General features: G+C 55.7%; 6 non-coding genes across 6 annotated transcripts; all 6 read left to right on the forward strand.

The window, feature by feature from the left end:
- The first annotated feature begins 611 nt into the window (after nt 1-611).
- On the forward strand, nt 612-683 carry TRNAP-UGG. The gene has a single exon. It is a non-coding gene; the product is annotated as a tRNA-Pro (tRNA).
- A 359-nt stretch (nt 684-1,042) lies between these two features.
- Nucleotides 1,043-1,114, forward strand: TRNAA-UGC. Its single transcript has one exon. It is a non-coding gene; the product is annotated as a tRNA-Ala (tRNA).
- Nucleotides 1,115-2,078: 964 nt separating this feature from the next.
- Nucleotides 2,079-2,152, forward strand: TRNAT-AGU. The gene has a single exon. It is a non-coding gene; the product is annotated as a tRNA-Thr (tRNA).
- A 618-nt stretch (nt 2,153-2,770) lies between these two features.
- TRNAS-GCU lies at nt 2,771-2,852 on the forward strand. Its single transcript has one exon. It is a non-coding gene; the product is annotated as a tRNA-Ser (tRNA).
- A 10,443-nt stretch (nt 2,853-13,295) lies between these two features.
- On the forward strand, nt 13,296-13,367 carry TRNAP-CGG. The gene has a single exon. It is a non-coding gene; the product is annotated as a tRNA-Pro (tRNA).
- A 170-nt stretch (nt 13,368-13,537) lies between these two features.
- Nucleotides 13,538-13,609, forward strand: TRNAA-UGC. The gene has a single exon. It is a non-coding gene; the product is annotated as a tRNA-Ala (tRNA).
- Nucleotides 13,610-13,933: the final 324 nt, after the last annotated feature.

A 13,933-nucleotide genomic window follows, 5' to 3' on the forward strand; every position in this document is an offset into this window, starting at 1 on the left:
CTCATCCCCTCCTGGGTGGGCAAGGGGCTGTCAGAGCAGTCGGGGACGGCAGAGCGGGGCCCTGCTTCAGCCACGTCCCCACTGAGCAGCTCTGCCTGGGGGCTGTGTGCAGAAGAACATGTCCCCAGTCTGCCCATAGCCGTCCTCCCTGTCCTGGCCAGCCCAGGGGCACCCAAGGGACACCCAGAGCCTGCAAAGCCCCAAATCCCACGGGCAGCAGCTCCAGGGGGCTGGGGAAGGAAGCAGCAACAGGCATTTTCTGGGAGTGATGAGAAAGCCCGGTCAGAGGGGGACTTCGGCTTTGGGGGATGCCCCATGGAGGAAGAAGGGCGGGGGGTGATGCTGCTAAGCATGGGCCATTTCAACCCCTGCAAGAGCCAGGGAGGTGGTTCTGAGGAGGAAAATCCCCAGAGATGGTGGGAATTGGAGATGCTGGGCGCTAATGCCCCACGGCCACCTCCAGCTGCTGGCTGCATGGACAGGCCACAGCAAGAGGGACCTCCCTGCTCCCAGAGTGTGCCAAGGGACACACACAGCGTCAGCTGCCCCCCTAAAACCCCAAAAAGTGTGTGGGGCACAGAGGCTGGGGGTGCAATGGGGTGCAGCACCCTGGCTCGTTGGTCTAGGGGTATGATTCTCGCTTTGGGTGCGAGAGGTCCCGGGTTCAACTCCCGGACGAGCCCTCCTTTTGGGCACCCACCTTCCCCGGCTGCACGTGGGACCATGGTGTAACCAGGGCACAGAGAGGGCAGCGGTACCTGGCACAGTGGGGTCAGTCCCATGTCCTAACTGGCATGTCCCCGTGGGCAGGCTGGACCCCCAAGAGCTGGCAGGGAGATGCTGCAGGGTGCTTGGGCAGGGAGGCAGATGGAGGAAGGGGTGGGAACCGCAGAGCAGCACGGGTGCTGATGGCAGCCGTGTGCCCTGAGGGTCTGCTTCTGGGGTCGGGGCCCTGGGGGCAGAGCAGGGTGAGCGGTGGGCAGTGGGGCAGCGGTGGGGGGTGAGGGGACTTGCCCAGGCCCCCACCCCTGCCCATGGACAGGGGGATGTAGCTCAGCGGGAGAGCGCTTGCTTTGCATGTAAGAGGCCCTGGGTTCAACCCCCAGCATCTCCATGTCCTTTTGCCTCTCCAAAAAGCAAAGTGGGGCAGTGGGTGCCCAAAAGCAGGGCTTGGCTTGTCCAGGAGTTGCATCCAGGACCTCTCGCACCCTAAGTGAGAATCATGTGCAGCTGGGACCCACCCCAGATCCTGTCCCCCACAGGTACCCTGCCCCAGCCCTACCTGGGCTGCCAGCACTAGTGCACAGAGTTCCCTGCACCCAGGAGCTGCTGGTGCCAGGGGTCAGGGACCTCCCCAGTGGAGGGTCCCCTTTGGCAGCTGGCACAGTTGGAGGGTGCTGCAGGGCTGTTTCATCTTCGCTGTTTCAGCCTCCCTGCCGGCTGGCAATGGCCAAGCAGTAGTTTGTCCCCTTCCCAGGTCCCCTTCCCAGTTCCCACAGTCGGGCTGGGCCAGGAGGAGGTAAACGCAGCTGGGTGAGCACTGGGTGTCGCCAGCACCTGCTGCACCAGGGAGCTGCTCCTGGCCACTCTCCCCCTCGGTATGTCTCATGCACCTCTCAAAAAACTGGAGACTTTGGGGGTGCCTGAGCCCTCAGATGCTGCACTGAGATTGTTCGGGTCGGCCTTGAGCACTCATGGGTGAGCCGGGCACCTGGGCGATGCCCTGGGGACCCACGGGGTGCTGGGGTGAGCAGCCAAAGAGAAAGCCGAGACAGAGGCAGCCACCTCATGGCAGTGCAGGGGCTGGGGGCAGCTGGCAGGGCTCTGCCAGGGATAAGGGAGGGGGGCAGCAAGTCCCTGCAGGGGCTGGGACCCCAAAACTGAGCTGGTGCTGGTAGGGGAGGTGTTGGGCTCCTTGTGCCAGGGGCCTGGGTCATCACTGGGGGTGCTTGCAATGGCAGATAGAGAAGGGTTTGGGGGCTGGGGTACCCCAGACCCGGGGCAGTGGTGTGGGACACGGGGTGAGGGGGCAGAGGGTCAGGTGTGTTGGGGGGCACCCCATGGCTGTGAGGCAGGTGGGCACCATGGCTCAGCTGGTTAAAGCGCCTGTCTAGTAAACAGGAGATCCTGGGTTCGACTCCCAGTGGTGCCTGGGCTGAGGGCTGTTTTTCCTCCCTGCCCCAAGCTGAGGGCATTGCTGGGGGGTCTCTGCCCTGCTTCGAGCAGTGGAGCCCCCTACCCCTCTGTCCCAGGTGACCCCATTCTAGGGGCAAGAAATTTCATTCTGCCCACTCGCCCTGGGGAGCCCACAGTGGAGAAGATATCCCAAACTATCTCCAGACCCCAGGGGATTTGAGAAACAAAGAGGTACATCCAATGCTGGCTGGACGCCTACCATCTTCCCCATTAATTTGCACAACTGCTGCTGAATCCTGCAGGAAAACCCTGTGAACACAGGTTGGGGTGGGGGTGGGGGTGATGGAGGCCTGCAACAAGTAACAAAGCCTGGGGCACACACTTCTATGGCAAAAATAAATGCCACCCTGCCCTTTGCCATCCTCTGAACACAGGGACAGAAGGGAGTATGGAGAGGGGCAAATGAATTGCCCTGCCCAGCTGGCCTGCAACAGGCAGGTGGGCAGCTGGCGGCCACGGCCCAGCAGATGGCCTGCCATGGCTCTGCCTAGAGGACACCCTGAAGAACCAGCCACAGGTTTGCAGCCTTTGATCAAAAAGGAGAAAAAAAATCCCAAAAAGTGTTGGAGCAGGGGACGAGGTGGCCGAGTGGTGAAGGCGATGGACTGCTAATCCATTGTGCTCTGCACGCGTGGGTTCGAATCCCACCCTCGTCGGAGCCCTGGGGACCCCCACCCAGGGGGAAGCTTTTGGTGTGGCCAGCTTCCTCTTGCTTCTCTCTTTTTTGGTCATTCATGTTAAATACATGTCTTATTGCCTCTGGATTGCTGCTCCCACTTGCTGAAGCTGCTCCTGGTTGCTCATGGACCTGCGTTGCCCTTCTGTGCAACATGCTGGGCCCCAAACTCCCATGCAGGAGCAGGGTACTGTACCCCTCTATTCCCCAGCCCACCTGCTGGCCACCCTCCTGCGAGCCAACTACGTCTTCTCTGGGAGGCAAAGCACCAAACCATGGGCAGGGAAGATCAGCAACAGGCTGGCCGTGCTGGCCGGGCAGTGGTGTGGGCACACCCTGAGCCTGGACACTGCTTTTTTCCCTTCTGCTCTGTCAGCCAATTTATTCTTTTCTGCATCTCCTACACAAGCGCTGAGCATCCGTATCACACCAATGGAGCCAAAAGCCAACCCTGGACAAAGCTGTGCCTTGCTGAGCCATCGCAATGTCCTAGAGGTGCTTTTTTGAGGATGGCATAGCTGCTGCGTGTTGGCAGCTCCCTCCTGTGTCTGCAGCAGTGCTCGCAGTGGAGGTTCCTGGGGAAAGGAGAGGGTGAGCTACTGCAAGATGAAGAGGAAAGCAGTAAAAAGACTTGCCTGATGGGAGGTTTTTAACTGCTGAAATCCCGCCAGTCTTGCAGAGGGGGAAGCCTTGCATTTCTCAGAGCATGTCTGTTCTTTGACGCAGCTGGGGAAACATGTTGTACCAGCCTTGCAGGTGCCTTCCCTGCTCCCACCCCTTCTTTCCATGGATGAGGATGTGGTCAAGCAATGCTGTGGCTTGGAGGCAAGGTGAGGAAGCTCAGGCTTAGCTGCCCATGCTGCAAGCCCTGCGCTGGCTTTTCGACCTTCCCTGGGGCCATGTTTCCTTCCCATGCCTTGGGGAGATGCCCCTAGGGACCAGCTGGGAGCTGCTTCCCTCTCCCGAGCCAGAAACAGTGATTGGGCTGCAGGGAAACACTGGCCCCGTTCCGTCCTGCTGCTGTGGGATGCTGCAGTGCTTGGCCAGCTCTGCTGGCCTGGGAAAGGGGGATGTCTGTGCCCGGACAGCCAGGCACCCTGCAAGAGGGATGCACGAGATTTCCTGGGGAAAAGGTATGGGTTTCGGTGCACAGAGGTTACAGCCCTGGAGAAACACCAACTTGCAGCTGGAGGTGGTGAAATAGGAAGGGGTGGTGGGTACAGGCTCCTCCTTGGGCGGTGGTGCATGGCATGGGGGCTGCTGCAGCAGGATGGGACCTGGGGGCTTGCAGGGCAGAGGCAGCCAGGAGAGGAGACAAGCTGACTCCCTTGGGACACGCTTCAACCCTGCTGGGCTGTGTCCACCCTGGCACACTCCTGCCCCTGCCCTGGCGCACGGTGACGAGGCCTCCTGGGGGGGGGACATGCCAGCCTCGGTGACGCCGTGGAGCATCAGCCCACCTGGGGACCCGGCAATTACAGGGGACGTGTGCCAGCATGAAACTGGATCATCTGCAGCCCCGGGGTGGCACATGGCAGCCAGAGCCTGGATCTCCCCAGCGGCACCAACTGTGCTCCACTCCCCAGGCTGCACACAGTGGCCCTGAAACACCCCAAGCCTGCCCTGGCAAGGACACAGGCAGCCAAGGATGCTCCGTGGCTGCAGTGGTGGGGCTGCTGCCCAGGTGGGTCTGTCTGTGTCAGGATGCTGCCTCCTGGCACTGGGGTGGCCAGCTTGCCCATCAGCTGCCTGGGAGCGGTCCCCACACATCATACTCGCTATGGCGCCGGGGCAAGCCCTGGGCAAGAGCGCTGGATGCAGGTGTTCCTTGGAGATGGGATGCAGTGGGTCTGTTGCTGCTCCAAAATGTGCCTTTGCCTTTGGCTTTCAGGAGAAATTTTGAGGCAGGGGCAAGCTTCCACCCTCCAGCCGGTCTCAGAGACATCTAGCCCTTGTGTTGTTGGAAATCAAAATGCAGAGCAGTGAAATTGGAGTTGCAAAGTGCTGCTGGGGCTGGTGATGCAAAGGGAAACACAGCGAGTATTGGTCCAGGGCCATGTTTCTCTTCGTGCCCTTACCTGCAGGAAGAACCAGGGCTGAGATGGCCACACATCCTGGATCCAGGATGTGCAGAAGTTAAGAAAATGGGTCTGACGTGTTTGGTTTGGTGAAATTTTCTCGGTTTTGTGGTTCCTCCAGAGAAAGCCATGTCTTAAGTAGAAAGTGCTCATTCCCTGAAATGAATATGGGTCAGAAAAAACAGTCCTTGTCTTTCTCCCAAATACCTGCATTTCCAGGAAGAGCTCTTTCCCCTATGGTTTTCCTTTGTTTTAATCTCATTCATTACACAAATCTGATTATTTTAACTTCCTGACACTTGCCTTTTGTTTCCCCTGTCCCCTTCTCCAGGCAAAGGACTTGTTTCAGTACACAGATCTGCTCACATTCAGCAACATGCCCTCTCTAATTGCCCCCGTGCATTTTTTTCAAGCATCGCTGCATATGTGGGTACTCTTCTGGGACACGATGGTCCAATGTGAGCAGAACCTCAAGTACTTAAACTGGGTTGCAAAACTGAAACACACAGCGAGGCTGCAAATCAAAGATCCTAGCCTCTATCTGGAAGCCTGGAAGGGAGTCCCCCAGGAAGGGCTGTTTTCCCTGGGATCATGGGAGTCCACAGAGGCACAAAAAAAAAAAGAGAGGGAAGATGATTAGTGAAGGGGAAGAAATGCCACAGCTTGTAATTAAAAATGTCTTCACGATGTCATTCCATCACAAGGAAGTATAGCTGTGAACTTCTGGCTCACTGCTGTTAGCATATCCAAAGAGCAGGATGGAAAGGCTCTTGGCCTTGGAAATCGGCTCACTGTGCAAAATCAGTCAGTTTTGGTGTGCATCTTCTTCAGAGGTGGACTCCAGGGCCCATGATTACTTTGCTTTTAAAATTTGATGTGCTTTCCAAGCAGAATTCATACCCCAGGCATGAGGAATAATAACAAAAAAAAGGCAAAAATCTTCTAAGTGGATCCAAAAGCATAACAGTTTGCTCATGCCGGGCTAGCTCTAGTCCCCATGTCTGCATCTGTAGTACCTGGGCAGCTGGGGCAGGAGAAATGCCCTCTGGCATTTTTCTCCCAGCCGTGCGTGGTCCCCCAGCATCCTCACCCCTGCAGCCCCCCTGGTTTTCCTGCTGTCGATGTCACAGGGTTTACCTACAAATACATGTTTCTTGTGTTCAGCCTACATCCCTGAGCTCACCTCAGCTGCACTGGGGAGCTGAATTGGTTGTGCTCGGAGGAAGGTGAGGAGCGATGCGATGCACCGAGCGATGCCCTGAATTCTGCTGAAACACTCTCCTGCCAGGTGGCATAAGACCTAAAAGGTACTTTGGCCTTAGGAAGCAAGGTAATTAATGCCTGTAGCCCAAATAATTTCAATCTTACTCAGTATTAAATGGAAGCACAAAACATGACAGATGAAAGAGGGAACTGTTTAATCCGCCGGGGGAGCTTTCCAGGAGAAAACTGCCAGTTGTTGAGGAGTTTCAGGTGGAAGGTATGTACCTGTTCCCCCAGGGGCCGGGGCACCCTATAAAACACTGCACGGTGCCCGGCCCCACCACCTGCTCCCAGCTGCCGCTGCCACCTCCATCTGGGTAAGTCGAGACGGGCTCCGTCTCCTCCCTGCTGAGCTGTTGCTTTCACCGATGCCTTGTGCCTGGTCCTCCACAAGAGTTCAAGGTTTGTTACCTGCCTCCCTCCTGCCTACAGAGGATGTTGGGGAAGTGTTTATTTCTGCTCCAAAATGAGGAGTGCAAAGGGTTGTGGGATGCAGGGCTTGCAGGATCCGTAACCACATAGGCAGGTGCATCCTGCATGGTTGTCCTTGCTGAAGAAAAAAAAGAACAGCACGTGCCCAGGTTGCAGGGATCGATGAGTCCCTGTTTATGGCAGGGCATCAGAGGTCCCTTATATTTTGGGATGGGATAGCTCAGCTCATGTTAAGTCCAGCTCACTCACGTTGTATTGATTTAAGTGGGTTTTGCTACAACTAGATGCATCTCAGTGAGCATTTGCTTGCTGAAGGCTTGCTGTCAGCTTGAAGGCAGGCAGCGTGCAGGAGTGGGTCTGCTCTCAGCGCTTTCAGCATCTGGTGCCTCCAGCTCCCCCAGCCGTACAGCTCAAACCAAACTCCTTGCTTTCTCCCGAGCAGGTTACGGGGTGAGGGAAGGGGGAAGCTGGCTCCTGCCCGTTTGGAAAGCTATCCTTCGGGGTTTCTAAACCATCCAAACTCACCCTCTAGCTAGCTCTCCCACACCTCTTATTATGGGAGCTGCTGGGTGAGGGCTCAGTAGGGGTGGCCCAGCCTCTGCTTTGCATTTACCCCCTGGCTCTGGCTTTCAGGTGTACGTCCTCGCCGAGCGATGTCCTGCTATGACCTCTGCCTGCCCTCCTCCTGCAGTCCCCGGCCACTGGCCACCAGCTGCAACCAGCCCTGCTTCCGCCGCTGTGCAGACTCCACCACCATCATCCAGCCCCCCACCGTCGTCATCACCCTGCCTGGGCCCATCCTCAGCTCCTACCTGCAAAACACGACGGTGGGGTCTACGGCGTCGGTGGCTGTCGGGAGCTACCTCCGGTGCTGTGGGGTCCCCGTGGCCTCCAGTGGTCCCCGGGGGCTGGGGAAGGTGGGACTGCTGTGCCTGGGCAGCGGGCTGTAGGGGTGTCCCCAGCGGTCACCTCCTCCTGCCAATGCCAGCAGAGTGGCCATGTCGGGAAGGACAAATGAAGCACAGGACCAAGACTGGGGAATAGGACTAAGGAAATGCCTGTGGGTTTCCTGGCTGTGGGGGGCACCTGCAACCCCCCCAGGAGGAAGGGAGCCATGCGAGCTTGTCACTCGAGACTGTGCCTCTGTATACCTCTCTCTTGCTAAGCCTTACTTTGTATTTCCACACCCTGCAGTGCTACACAGCATTTGCTGCTGGCTGGGCAAAAATGCTTATAGCGGGCTGTAGACGGAAGATGATAGTCACGGGGTGGTGGGGCAGAGGAACACCTGGTAGGGATCGGCTTGTCCTGGAGTGGGGCTTACCCGTTTCTTTACCAAGCGCTGGAAATGCACTTCTCATACTCTGAACTGGTTTATTCTCCTTCTCCTTCTCATTAAAGTCATGTTACATCATAGTCTGAGTCTTCTGGTGTTCTTTGTGCCTCTGGTCTGGAGGGGTAACCTGCTCTGGAGGCAACTTGTTGCTGGGGGAGGTTTCTTTTTTGTCTGAAATGGGAGTTTCTGCTGCTCAGCTCCATACTGGGCTGAAGTAAGTGTGTGGTTTGCTGTGACCAGCCCAAAGGCAACAGTTTCTCAGCCTGGAAACCCCTCCTGCTGCCCTATAGCAAGCACCTGCTTAGGGATGACTTCCCGCAGGAGCAGACTTGTTGCCTCTTCCCTTGAGGAGGTGGGAACATGAAGGTTTGACATTTCAAAATGGCATTTACCCTGCATTTTGCACAATTTTTTGGGTGAGCTAAGGAGGATGGATGTGGGGTCAGGGAAAAAAGGCAGAAGCGGGCTTCTTGAGAGATGCTCCTTTGGATCGTCATCCTACGTCTAACACACCCAATGTTTTATGGGTGATGATGAAGAGTAAAAAATTCCCAAGATATACCAGGGCAAAAACAGACCTTAAGCATTAGGCTCTTTATTCTTACTCTTCACAACAGCATGTGGCAAAGGGGCCTTATACAAACAAGTATGTACTGACTCAAACCTAGATAGCCCAGGTGCCAGTGAGGCGTGTGATGTGTCTGCATCTGGCTGTATCTCTTAGCGAAGCAGCAGAAATGTTTTGTTCTGTGCTGCTGAATGCACGCATAGACATGCATATGTACAGGTGCGACATTTGCCTCGAGTGAGCACTATGAATAATATGAGCTGAATATACCCGTGTCCCCATGCTAGCTCAGTATGATGGCTCAGGGAATGACATCCCCCCCTGGATACGGGTGCACCTTGTCCAGTAGCCCATGCCCGCAGTAGTATACCCGGCCCCGTCAGAGAAATAGGGGTGCCTGTGATGTGAAACGTGGTGCAGGGTTACCCAGGTTTCCTCTGGACACACAGACGTTTGGGAGCCCAAATTTGCTGAGACCAGTGACTGAGCACTGATTGATCAGAGGTGTTGTGGGGAGAGGCATCCTAGCATTTCTCATAGACAGCAAGTGTGATGGACACTGAGACCTGTGGTAATGCCATCAGGAAAGATATATAAACGTAATAATAAGGACATAAAGAAAAAATTATAATTTCCCTGTGTGCTCCAGATACAGAGGCAAGAGCAAAAGCTGGACTGGTGCACAGAAGGGAGCTTTGCTCTGCTGCTGAGTGGAGAGATCTGCAAGTCCCATGCCCATGAGCTGGTCAGTTAGAGGAGGACAAGGATAACCCCATCCCTGGCCCCAGCCACAGCACAGTGAGCTCCACACTGAGCTCTTCCCAAAGACTAGGACCCAAGATTTTAGTTGAACACATTAGAGCATTGGACAATAATTGTTTTACAGTGAGGGGATGCAGGTGTCTCTGGAAAAAGATGCCAGGCATTGAGTAAAGCCTCTTTTTAAGATGCCAGGTATCATCAAACAGAAACTTTTCAGGTGATGGAAGGAGGAGTAAGAGTGTGACTAAGTCCTCCATGGGTATTGTTTAAATCTTCTTTCATACTTTAAGCATTTTGGTAGTGTGACAATTTGCATAAAGCTTATGAGTGTTTATAATGAGGGATTATGCTGAGCTTGTAAGCATGCTGGTCTTCAAAAGCCTTTGACCAAGCTCAACTGGTTTTATTGCTCAGGAGATCTTCACAGAGATGCTCCTAATTTGGAGAAAACTTACGTGGCAATTGCTCAGCAGTCAGAGCACCAGGAGAAGAGAGGTGTGGTTTCATGTCCCTCTTCCAAGAACTGCACAGATATTTTTACCCCAGCTCCAGAAATTGTCTGCAGAGATGGGACACAAAATTCTCCTGAATGCTGCAATGAGGAAAAGCACTGGATTTCCAGCAAAAGCTTTGTTAGAAAGCTGTAGGCATCTGGAGCTGGTGCAACTGTCTTCCACCAGTCTGTTGCATAGGACAGTCCAGGATGGAGCAGGGGGGCAGAATAATGACATTATTACGTGGCTTTTCACTGAATGACTCCACTGTTGAGGTTATACAGATTTTTTTTTGGAAGAGCCAGTGTCTCAAAGGAGACTAAAATCCACACAGGTCCTTGATTTGACTTGAAAATTGTGATGTCTTGGTGCAGACAAAGTCGGGGAAGTGAGGACCTTGGTGCCCTGCAGGGATCCTTGTCCCAAGGGACCTGGTACCCTTTCTCCCACGGGTGCTGTGACTCTTAGCTGGGAGCCATGCTGTCTTGGCTCCCAGCTCAAAAGCCGTCCTGAATTCACTCTGCTACATATCCCCCCCAGCCAGCGCTTGCCCAGGGCAGGACCCCACAGACCTGCTGATCAGGCCCTAAAATACAAGTTCCTGCAAAGACAGTGCAGTCAAAGGCCCTGGTGAGAAACAGGGAATTACATATCAAGACTGAGATGAAAAATAATGCTTAGTGTGTGGAAGGATACACACGGAAGGAAATAGCTGGGTCCTGGGGTTTGGTCCCAGCATTGCCCACTCATGGCTTTCAACTGCAGCAGCAGAAGCATTTCTCAGAAAAGCCTGGAGCTTAGCCCAAAAGCAACCCTTTGCCCATGCCTGTATCTGTTGAGTTTCATGTCTTCTGCTCACCTCCCATCTTCCCTTACCTGCTCATGTCCTTGGAGGAAACCTTCTCCCTGCTGTCACTCAGCATCCTCCTCCCACAGCAGCCATTTCTTCCTGGAGACTCCTATTTCCCTTTGTTTTCTTTCTTCTATCCTTTGCTTTGGTGAAGTCAACTGCACCAGCACAAATTACAGTGCACGAATTGCGGTGGGGTACTCCAGCTCAACAAGGCCTGGGAAGGTCATGGTGGTAGCTCCCCATTGCAGGGTCACATCCATGGGGGTGTCAATCTCTTCTTTGGGGTGTGTGTAACCATGGGGACACCCCAACCTGCACCACCACATGTGGCAAATGGGCTTGCTCAGGTTTCTCTGCATTTGCCTGCTTGGGGAAGCCAACAGAAGCAGACAGTGAGCATTTCGTATGGTGGTGGGTACTTTGCCCCTGTCGTGGTTTAACCACTGTACCAGCTCCTAGGAAGAAAATTAACTCTATCCCAGCTGAAACCAGGACAGCCCCCCTGGGGATGGAGGAGGCGGGGAGGAGGGATGAAGTCATGGTTTGTGTTGGAGCAAGTGGAGAAGCATAGAGAGTTGTCATGGAAAAGGGAAGACTGGTGTGAGTAGCAAGCGAGTGTGACCATCAGGAGTGGAAGCCCCAGGCAGCATAGGGCTGGTGATAGGGATGGAGGGATTGGTGGTGGCTGGATGATTGCTGGGTCTGCACAATTCCAGCACATCTATCTGTGGCTTCTCTGCACATCCAGATGAGAAGACAAAAATCCTGGTGACTCACAGCAGTGGGACGGGATGAAGAAACAGATCCACTGCCAGCACCTTTGCTGGGCTGCAAAAGGTGTATCCCACCCCAGCACCCGGGCGCCAAGCTGAGGGCAATGCCAGGAGTCCTAGCTGGCCTCAACGGGCAGCGTCCCTCATTGTCCTCGCTGGGGCAAGGACTCCTGGCCAGGGCCCTTGGGGACATGTGTCTGGAGCCAGCCAGCTGGAGACAGGGCCCCTGGAGCTGGGAGTCTGCAGGCGTGGCAGACTGAGATGGGACTTGTTTGCCAATAAAAATCTCCTTCCTTGCCCACCAAAGCATTGCAACACAATTTCCCACCAAAGCAGAGAGGGCACCTGCTCTTAGGCTTTAGGAAGGGGAGAGAAAGTGGTTTCATGGTTGAGTTATCCCAACCTCTTATGAGGCAGGAGAGGGCACCACCGAGAGGACATCCCACCCCAAGCAGGGCAGGGGCTGGCTGTGGTTTCTCGGGGTGCCCTCCTTGCCACGCAAGAGCCCTGTGCCAGCCTGGGGAGCCAGACAGGCCATGGCTCCGGCAAGGGCTCCAGTTCTTCCCCAGGGCTGGAAATCCCATAAAGCAGGAAAATAACAGGCCACCCACACGTGTGAATCACAGGGGAAGAAGCACACAAATCAAAAGGCACTGGCATCCCGGTCTGGCCCTCCTGGTGCTACATGTGGGAGTGGGGCTCACAAGGCTTGCACCCCAGGGAGCCTGCAGCCCTGTTGGCTCCACCAGCACCGTGCCTCACCCTGAGCCCAAATCATTACCAGACACTGCTCCCGGCTGTGCTACACCCCTGTTCTCCTCTGAGCTTCTCCCCCTGGGGAGGACAGCCCTTGGGAAAAGAAGAGATGGGGACAAGTGCAATGAAAGCGGGGCCCAAATCCCAATGGTTTACAAGGTCCTGGGAGTGAAATACTTGTGGATTTGTGTTTCAAATTCAAGAATTGTTCAATTAAATATTCCAAGGCTGTTCATTCACGTTTGCTGAGAATTAGGTGTCTGCACATTTCCCAAAGAGGACAAGGGTGATCTGGTTATTGCTGTGTAAGGTGGCTAGTGTTAGCACTGGATGCATGGGGCTGAAGGGGCCGGGCAGCCCTGGTGGGTTATGTGACCTGGAAATCATGGGGGTGCAGTGCTCCCCCTGCCTGCTCCTCACCACTCCTCCATGATTTGCAGGGCAGGGGATAGGAGCAAGACTTGCCTGCGCTGCCTGCGGCTGATCCTTCCTCCCAGTTCCCCCGGGTCAGGTCACGGGGTTTGGATGTGCCCCAGGGAGGGATCCCTTGCTCTGGCACAGCCTTCAATGCGATATAATTAGCATCGGAGGCTTGCTGCAGGCAGGCTGTCTGAAAATCAGCTCTTCACCCTGTTCCCCCTGCAGCTGTCCTGCGTGGAGAGGGGGTGCCCACCAGCCAGGGCTCCTGCAGCAGCTCGGCTTCCCACCCTGGCACAGCTACAGGCAGCCCTACCCTCGGGGACTGCATCCAGAAAAAATCCCCCTGGTCTGCCCCAGAGCTGTCCTCCCAGTCCTGCTCCCCACTGCACCTGTGGGACCCCCAGTGCCAGCACCCTGCTGATCCCCACAGTTGGCAGCTCCTGGGAAAAGGGAATGACTGGCGGTATTTCCCAGTAACCCGGCACTCGCAGCTCCTGTCCCTTGCCCCAAAGCCACACCAGCACCCATGGGGCAGAGGAGAGGGAGATCGTTAGCCCTGGGACCACATGAAATGGGTTTCTGAGGGGCAGTGATGGGAGATGGGAGCACCCAGGAGCCATCACCCTGTGCCCGTGGCCATGGGTGGATGGAGCACAGGGGCCAACGGCAGGGAAAATAGCTCTGCCCTGGCTCGTTGGTCTAGGGGTATGATTCTCGCTTCGGGTGCGAGAGGTCCCGGGTTCAACTCCCGGACGAGCCCTCCTTTTGGGCACCCACCTTCCCTGGCGGTGCATGGGGCTGTGACACAACTAGGGCATGATGAGGGCAGCAGTGCCTGGCACAGTCAAGTCAGTGCCATGTCCTGGCTATGCATATTCACATGGGCAGGATGGACCCTCAGGAGGCAGGAGTGAGGTGGTGCTGGTGCAGGGGGATGTAGCTCAGCGGGAGAGCGCTTGCTTTGCATGTAAGAGGCCCTGGGTTCAACCCCCAGCATCTCCATGTCCTTTTGCCTCCCCAGAGCCCCCTCCCTGCCAGCTGCGGGGCTGCCAGAGCCCCCCATGCCCCACAGAAAAGCCCTGAGGTTGCCTGCAGGCACGCCTGGCCTGGGAACGCTTCCTGGCACCTGCAGGCTGCAGGTGTGTTGGGGGAAAACCACAGCCTCAGCTGCACCCCTAACCCCAAAATGTGGGGGGCAGAGGGCCTGGGGGTGAAAAAGGGGTGCAACACCCTGGCTCATTGGTCTAGGGGTACAATTCTTGCTTTGGTGCGAGAGGTCCTGGGTTCAACTCCCAGACAAGCCCTCCTTTTGGGACAACCCCTCCT

This window comes from Pygoscelis adeliae, unplaced genomic scaffold (genome assembly GCF_000699105.1).
Source record: "Pygoscelis adeliae isolate BGI_AS28 unplaced genomic scaffold, ASM69910v1 Scaffold63, whole genome shotgun sequence".
Lineage (NCBI taxonomy): Eukaryota > Metazoa > Chordata > Aves > Sphenisciformes > Spheniscidae > Pygoscelis > Pygoscelis adeliae.